Source organism: Chrysochloris asiatica, unplaced genomic scaffold (genome assembly GCF_000296735.1).
Source record: "Chrysochloris asiatica unplaced genomic scaffold, ChrAsi1.0 scaffold00311, whole genome shotgun sequence".
Classification (NCBI taxonomy): domain Eukaryota; kingdom Metazoa; phylum Chordata; class Mammalia; order Afrosoricida; family Chrysochloridae; genus Chrysochloris; species Chrysochloris asiatica.
The window spans coordinates 1,945,375-1,953,922 of record NW_006408829.1 but is presented as its reverse complement, the minus strand read 5'-3'; positions in this window follow the sequence as shown (position 1 = coordinate 1,953,922).

Below are 8,548 nucleotides of genomic sequence, written 5' to 3'. Positions count from 1 at the left end.
AAAAAAAAAATCTTCATCACTGGACAAATAAACAACAAAAAGTTAAATGGAGAAAATATTAAAGTTGTCAAAGACTTCATTTTGTTTGGATCAACTAGCAACACTCATGGAAGCAGCAGTCAAGAAATCAAATGACGTAGTGCATTAGGCTAATCTGATGCACAAGACTAAGACCTCTTTAAAGTGTTGATGAGCAAAGATGTCAGTTTGAGGACTAAAGTGTTCCTGATCCAAGCCATGGCATTTTCAATAACCTCATATACATGTGAAAGTTGTACAGTGAATAAGGAAGAGTGTTGAAGAATTGATGCATTTGAGTTATGGTGTTGGAGGAGAATATTGAAAGTACCATTGACTTCCAATAAAACAAACCAATATGTGTTGGAAGAAATACTGCCAGAATGCTCCTTGGAAGTCAGAATGACCGGACTTCATCTCTCATACTTCGAACATGTTATCAGAAGGTACCATTCCTTGGCAAAGGATATAATGTTTGGTGAAGTGGAGGGTCAGAGAAAAAGAGGAAGACATCCCATGACATGCATTATAGCAGTGACAGCAGCAATGAACTCAAGCATAACAACGATTGCATGGTTGGCACAGGACTGGGTAGTGTTCTATTCTTTTGTTCATAGTGTCGCTATGAGTTCATACAGACTTAATGACACTTAACAACAACATCATCTTCTGGCTCTTTATCAGACAATATTCCACTGCTATTCATAAGATTTTCAGTGACTAATCATTCAGAAGTGATCCACCTATCCTCTTTTCTAATCTCTTCCAGTCTGGAATCTTTGTTGAAACCTGTCCATCATGGGTGACCCTGCTGGTATTTAAAATATCAGTGGCATAGCTTCCAGAATCACAGCAACACATCAGCCACTACAGTACGGGAAACTGATGAATGAATGATGTGTATGTTTGTATATTGTTATTGTTGTTGTTGTTAAGTGCCATTGAGCCAGTTCCAACACATAGCGACCCTATATAGGGTTTCTGAGAAGCGACTGGTTACTAGTGAGCTTGAACCACTGACCTTGCAGTTCAAACTGACTTTGAAGTTCAATACTAACCTTAACCCATAGCACCACACCAGGGATCCATACTCCATATATATAAACAGATTTCATCTTATTGTGGGAGCTCCTTAGCCCTACATCTGTAGGTCATCAATAAGCTGGACACTTTACTTCTCAGTTTTGTGTCCAAAATTGGTAGTCTAAAATTTTAACAGATTCTCTGCTTACAGTATTGAGGCAGCATCATTCTTATGGAGGAACTTAGGATTTTTGCTTTTATGATTTTCAAGTGACTGGATGAACCCCATAATTATTACAAAGTATATTATGCTTTAAATAAGGTCAGTTGATTTTAATGTTAATCACATGTTAATACCTTCATAGCAACATATAGACTAGTGTTTACCCACACAAAAGGGCACCTTAATCTATCCATATTGACTTATAAAATGAACCTTCATTCAGATTTATTCAAGTGTTTATAAAATTGACCATCATTCAGTTTTATCCAAGTGTTCTTTTAAACTGAGTATTACACAAGAGTAGTTTTCAAATTTAGTTATTTGCAGCCAGGAAATCTTTTGTCTAAATAAAAGTCTTATGTGTTCAATGTGTGAAGCATTTCAAAATAAGACTGCTCTGAGGGAGAAGATAGGATGGGTGCAGAGTCTTGCCTGTTTGGAATCCTTCCCCTCTTCTGATCTTGAACTGGGAAATGTGACTTGGAATTTACTTTTTTAAAAAATGTATACCATAAATGTGAGAATTCCACAAGGTTATTCCTTCAAAGAAGGAGACCGTAATTATTTGCCTTATTTGTAGGGAACTCACAAAGTTACTAGTTTAGGTTGTGCCAGCATTAAGTTTATCTCTAACTATAAAGCAAAACCTGAGCACACAGATGCTATGTATGTTGTTGTTGTTATAGTTAAGTGCAATTGAGTTGGTACTGACTCAGTGACCCTGTATAGGTTTCTAAGGAGCGATTGGTGACCTTGAACTTCTGATTTTGCAGTTCAAATCCACCTTGCAGTCTAGCACATTAACCTGCGATGTCACAGCTGACTGTTTTTCCTCAGTACATCAAGGGATATGTGTAGAGAGCTAATTGTTTTTAAAGCATCTACTATGAATACAAGGAATTCTGGCAGCATAGTGGTTTACAAGTTGGGCTGCTAACCTTAACATCAGCAGTTCGAAACTACGAGCCATTCAGCAGGAGACAAATGAGGCATTCTGCTCCTGTGAAGATTTACAGCCTTGGAAACCCTATGCAGGGTTGCTGGGAGTTGGAACTGACTCCACGGCACACCACCACCACCATGAATAAATACACAGTGCATTATTTTAGAAAATTATGAAAGATTTTATAGGTTAGGAAGTCAATTCTCACCTTGTTGCAGAGGGGATTTTAATCTGTCTCTGTCTCTTTTTGCTCTAGTACATTACCTCTGGAGTTATTAACCTATAGGTTGTCCCTTGTTTGAAACAACATCCCAGCTCACCAACCTCATGTGTTTCATTCCTTAGACTTGTGACTGCTGAAGTCCTTTTATTTGAATGAAAAATGGCTAGAAAGCCTCATTCTTAATGCCTTATAAAATAGAGTGATTAAGGGAGCAATCACATATATGCAGTCCCTCTTAAAGAGGAGGCACTACAATCTGGATGAGTGTATTGCCAAAAATACCTCCAATTATCTAGCCATCCTTGCTACATTTAACACATAGGAAATGTGCTTTAATTACAGCTGACCACTGATATCTGAAGGATGTTTTGCTGTTTGTGATCGTAGTCTATCTAGCCTGATGCCGTTGTTTAAAACGAAAAGTTGTGTTCCTGATAGCTGCTTGTCAGCTTGAGTTGCCTAATTGTATCCAGTTTTTCTGTGTTTCTCGTGGTTGTGCTTCAGTGACTACTTAAAGCATTTCCTCTTCCCTCCCAGCTTGTGATTATCCCACTTCATCTTGCCATATACCAGCTGTCTAGGATCCAGCTGTCATCCTCCAATGCACGTGAGCAGTCCAGCAGAATGACATTACTGTGTATCCTGGCTTCACTCCAAGACTGTGGGGGACATTATTCCTCTTGGAGGACAGTGGAATGAAGAATGCAGGAAGTTAGGACAAAGTTCGTAGTTGTAAACACTCAATCCCTCAGCAAGGTGTGGTCCAAACAGGTGAGACACATTTAAACAGGGAAGACAGTATGCATTCTTATTTTTATTTCATTGTCTCTCTTAAGGTTCAATGACAACAATGAAATAGGAGTATGAAGCATGCTGGGAATAAGGTGCTAGGAAATCAGTCAACATGGCATGTGAGGTGGGGATTGCAGGAAATGGAAGAACTCATTCTTTGGGTTACGTCAGTCAATTTGGGTCCAGAATGGCCTCTTAGAGGTCTGTGATGAGATCATGAAAATGGTTATAAATTCATTTGCTATTGTACATTTTAATCCCAATAACCCAAGGAAAACAACAATAGCAACAATTGCCTTTGATGTCTTTCCAGTTTATAGCAACCCCATGTGTGTCAGAGTAGAACTTTGCTTCATACATTTTTCGGTGGTTGATTTTCAGAAATAAATTGCCAGATTTTTTTTCTGAGGCATCTGTGGGTGGACTTGCACCTCCAATTTTTCAGTTAGCAGCTTAGTACATTAACTATTTGTATAGTTAATTGTATAGCCAGAGATTCCCAATACTCTAAGAGATGTTTATTCTTGACTCTGTTTAAAGGATGAGATAATCATGGCTCTGGGAGTTTAAGACAGTTGTCCAAGATAAGACATCATTGAGGAGAAGAGTCCAGATACGAACATGGGTCAGCAGAATTGAAACCACCACACTATGATTCAAGACAGGGCAGCAGCATTAAGGTGCAGCTTCAAGACTGAACTCCTCGTCTTCTCCCAGAAACAAGTCCTCCAATTTATTTTCTTTCTCTATCTTAGTCTTCATGTGGTGCTGTAGGATAAGACCTGGACTGCTAACCACAAGGTCGGCAGTTCAAACCCATCAGCCACTCCTCAGAAATCCTAAATAGGGTTGCTATGAGTCTGAACTGATTCTATGATACTTCACAACAACAACATCTTAGTTAATGGCACAATGATTCATGGGATACCAAGTGTGAAACTTGGAACTCATTTTGACACATACCTTTCCCTCTTTCTTCAAGACTCAGCTCACCTCTTATAGAAATCTTCCTTACCCTCCTACAGGTTAAACACTTCACTCTTCATCCATACTATCTTTAGTATCCTGATCCTGTGGGGCAGTTCTGTTCTACCTTACTAAGTTGAACTGAGTTATAATTTGGGAAACTATTGCTTACATATCTTTCTCTTCCAATAATGGGCACTTTGAGAGGTTGGGGACTATGTTTCACCCATAGAAAATGATTGTCACATGTTGTTGTTAAGTACTGTAGAGTCCATTTTGATCCATAAAAACCCTATATAGGGTTACCAAGGAGTGGCTGGTGAGCTTGAACTGCCAACCTTGTGGTTCAAACCAACTTTGCAATCCAGCACATTAATCCACAGCATCACATAGTCAGTACTAAATGTTTGTTAAAGAAATAAATAAAAGAGAGAATGAATGAATGGAAATCAGACTTTCAAAGAAAGCGTCTTTCCTAGATTATTATTGTTATCTTGAAAAGCAGATTTCATTTTTTATTTTAGCACTAACTGAAAAACATTTTTTTACCCTCGAATGTTGAATATTGTATTTGGTAATGTCATTGGTGGAAGGTTTACACAACTGGTAAAAGGGAATTGACAAGTATGCAATATGCTTGTGATTTTTATTACCATGAGTTAAATACTTTGAGTAGACATAGCCATCAGATATTATTAAATAAAATGATGGCTTTTCCAAGATACTTCATTAAACGTTCAATTAAAGCCACTTTGACTATAGAAACAGGATGACAATTTTCATTTCGAAGATAATATAAGCTCTTCTTATTCTTGTTCTCTCTCCTTCTATTTCTTTCTCTGATAGAAGCATTGGCTAGATGTACTTTGTATAGGATACGATTTGGTTAGTCTCACAGAGCTGTACACAGTTAGCTAGCTGGTTATCTGGCCTACTTCTTTTCATGCGTACATAGCAAAAGTCAACAGGCAAGTTTAAGTTCTGGCTCCACTTGACTGATCACAATGTGAGGACAAAATCACATGGAATTGTTATTACTTGCTTAATCAGTCTGAGGAAAAATATAGTCACACTTCTTATAATTTTCAAAAAATTGTTTGGGAAGACCACTCTTTTTACTAACTTGAAGTCCATAATAAGGTCTTTAATGCCTTCTCCCCCTCGATAAATTATCCAACAAGTCTGAGGGTTTGATTAACATGGGGAAGAAGACTGAGATTAGTCCACTTCCAAAGGTCAAGTGCAAAGAAAACCAGAAACACTGATCAGTCCATTGCTCTTGATGCTGCCATCAGGTGTTAGATGGGTGTTGAAGGGTTATATGTCCTACTGCTTAGAAACCAAGGCTAATGTTATTTTTACAATTCAGACCTACATTATCAGCTGCACTTACTCAAAGCACAGTCAATAAGGTACAAATATGTTTTTCTGAGTTGTTTATCAATCATACTGAAACCAGTCCTCCCACCAAATTATAGAAACTTGTGAACTTGTGCTTAATGAAGGTACCAAACTTGATGCTGTAGGATAAGCAAAGGGCTGCGTGATCAGTTTGAACCTCAAGGTTGGCAATTAAAACTCACCAGCTGCTCCTCAGAAATTCTATACAGGGTCTCTATGAGTCAGAACAGACTCAAGGGCAGTAAACAACAAACTATGTGGGATCTTTGACGATTGTTCTTAGCCAAATCCATTTGACCTACTGGTTTCTCTAAATTACACTCTCAGGTACCTAGGGTCAGGTCTTTCTCTATTCTTGCCTGATAAATTTCAAATAAATTCTCACCTTTTCCTTCAGTAATCTATTCTACTTAACCCATGTTATTCAGTGAGAAAGCCAACTACCATGTGATAAATTGCTGTGGTTGTTAAGTGCTCTCTAGTTAGTTCCAACTCATAGGATCCCTAAACAATGCCTGTTCCTGTGCCATCCTCAGAACTGGTGGCTGCCACAATGCCAAATCTTGTAGGGGGTCTTCCTCTTCTTCACTGACTCTCCATTATATCAAGCAGGATGTTCTTCTCCAGGAACTGGTCCTTTCTGAAAACATGTCCAAAGTAAGAGGGATAAAGTCATGCCATCCTTGCTTCTATGGAACATTCTGGCTGTACTTCATCTAAGACAGATTTGTTTGTTTTTCTGGAAATCCTTGGAGGCCAAGATGGCTAAACTTCGTCTCTCATACTTTGGACATATTGTCCAGAGGGAACAGTTGCTGGAGAAGGATGTCATGCTGGGTAAGGTGGAAGGTCAGAGAAAAAGAGGAAGACCCCTAACGAGATGGATTGGCCAGGTGGCATCATTGATGGACTCAAGTGTGGCAGCGGTAGTGAGGTTGGCCCGGGATCGGACATTGTTTCGTTCCGCTGTGCATGGGGTTGCTATGAGTCGGTTCCAACTCAATGGCACATAACAACAACAACATAGACACCAATATGGATTGCACGTCAAGATAAAGAAAATAAAAATGCTCACAACTAGGTCTTCATTAGTTAGTATAATAATAAATGTTGTTTAAAATATGGAGTAGCACAGTGACAGCAAAGTACTCAGCTGAATAAAGATTGTAAGGACTGGACAGTGTTTTGTTCTGTTGTGCATAGGGTCGCTATGAGTTGGAACAGACTGGAAGGCACCTAACAACAACAATGATGGTGTCCTCTTCTCAATCTCTCTTGAATTTCTGGAAGATCTTTGTTAAAATGCTGTACAATCATTTTTTAATTATCTTTAGGAATATTTTACTTCCATGTGATATCAATGATATTGTTTGATGATTTTCAAATTTTGTTGGGTCACCTTTGGGATGGAAACACATATGTGCCTCCAACTGACTGTCCAGGTAACTATCCTCCAAATTTCTTGGACTTGGTAAATAAGGGTCTCTAGCACTTTGTCAGTTGTTGGTACATTTCCGTTGATATTCCATCAATAGCTGAAGTCTTGGTTTTCAATGCCTTTAAGTTTTTCCAATGTCGTCAGTATAACTTGAACTTCCAGGTACCAGTGGTTCTTGTTCATATGGTACTTCTTGAAATGACTGAAAATTGACCAATGGATAGAGATATAAAGATAGCTAGATATCTGCTGAAACTAGCATTCATTTTCAAACAATTCCCCCATATCCACAGAGAATATCACCAGAGGTATCTCATAGCATTTTTGCTCTCGGTCACAGACTCTGTCACCATTTTCATTGGCCACAATACCAAAGTCTGAGGATGACTGAATCCTGAAAATGTAATTACTAGAGAAATCTATCAATTGAAGACCTGTTGATAGGCTAAAATTCATGAGAAAAATATCTTTTAGTAAATTGTAGGGCAAGAACTGTATTTTTATGAGGAATTGGATATAATTTATTTAAAATATTGTGAATGTTATATTTGATTATTTTCTCTCTGTCTTAACAGATCAGAAGTAAATGATTTGACTTAAAATATGTATTTATTTATTCTATTGCTCCAGTTTGGTCAAAATGACTTAACTATACTTAAAAATTACCTCTGGCTTCTTTATTCTGTTGAACAGGTGAGTTTCCTTAAGCCATCTTGAAACATTTTCAAATGGAGATTGTGTTATTAAATTATATCATCTTTATATATAAGTGACAGTTGTTGATATTTCATGCATTGAAGACAAAAAAATCAATATAATTTACTTCCTTAACAAATTTAATTATATATGATGTAATAATAAAACTTAATGGATAAAATCTCATTAACCAGACTATAAATCTTATTTGTATCTTTGAGCAAAGAAGACAAGATTGGTGAGATTGAAGCGTATAACTTTTATCCACTAAATAATGTGTCTCTAGGCTATTTATAGTGTATTCATTAATTTATTTCTTCATTCATCAGAAGGTGGCTCCCAGCATGTAATTAAGTTCATTAGCTTGAGCACTTAATAGGACAGGCCATGTAGGTAATCTTGCTGTAAATTACTCTGTGTATATAGATGCACTTGGAGTCCTGGTGTGGTGCTGCAGGTTAATGCACTGGACCACAAGTTCAGTTTGAACTGCAATGTAGGTGATTCAAATCCACCAGCAGCTCCTCAAAAACCCAATATGAGTTGGAGCCTTAACAACAACATAGACAAGCTTAAAAATCACTTAGCTTTTAGAACAGAGGACCCTAGGACCTCTAAGGAAGAAGAGCATGAATGGAATGTGGGACCTTATCCAGAGAAGCAGCAACACCAGACATGGAGAGATAGAGCAGTTGAAGACTCTAGACTCATTAGAAGCAACACCAGACATGGAGAGATAGAGCAGTTGAAGACTCTAGACTCATTGAAAGAGAAAGAGAAAGGTTGTGTGTTGGCAGCCAGGAGGCAGGCTTGCAGAATGTGCCC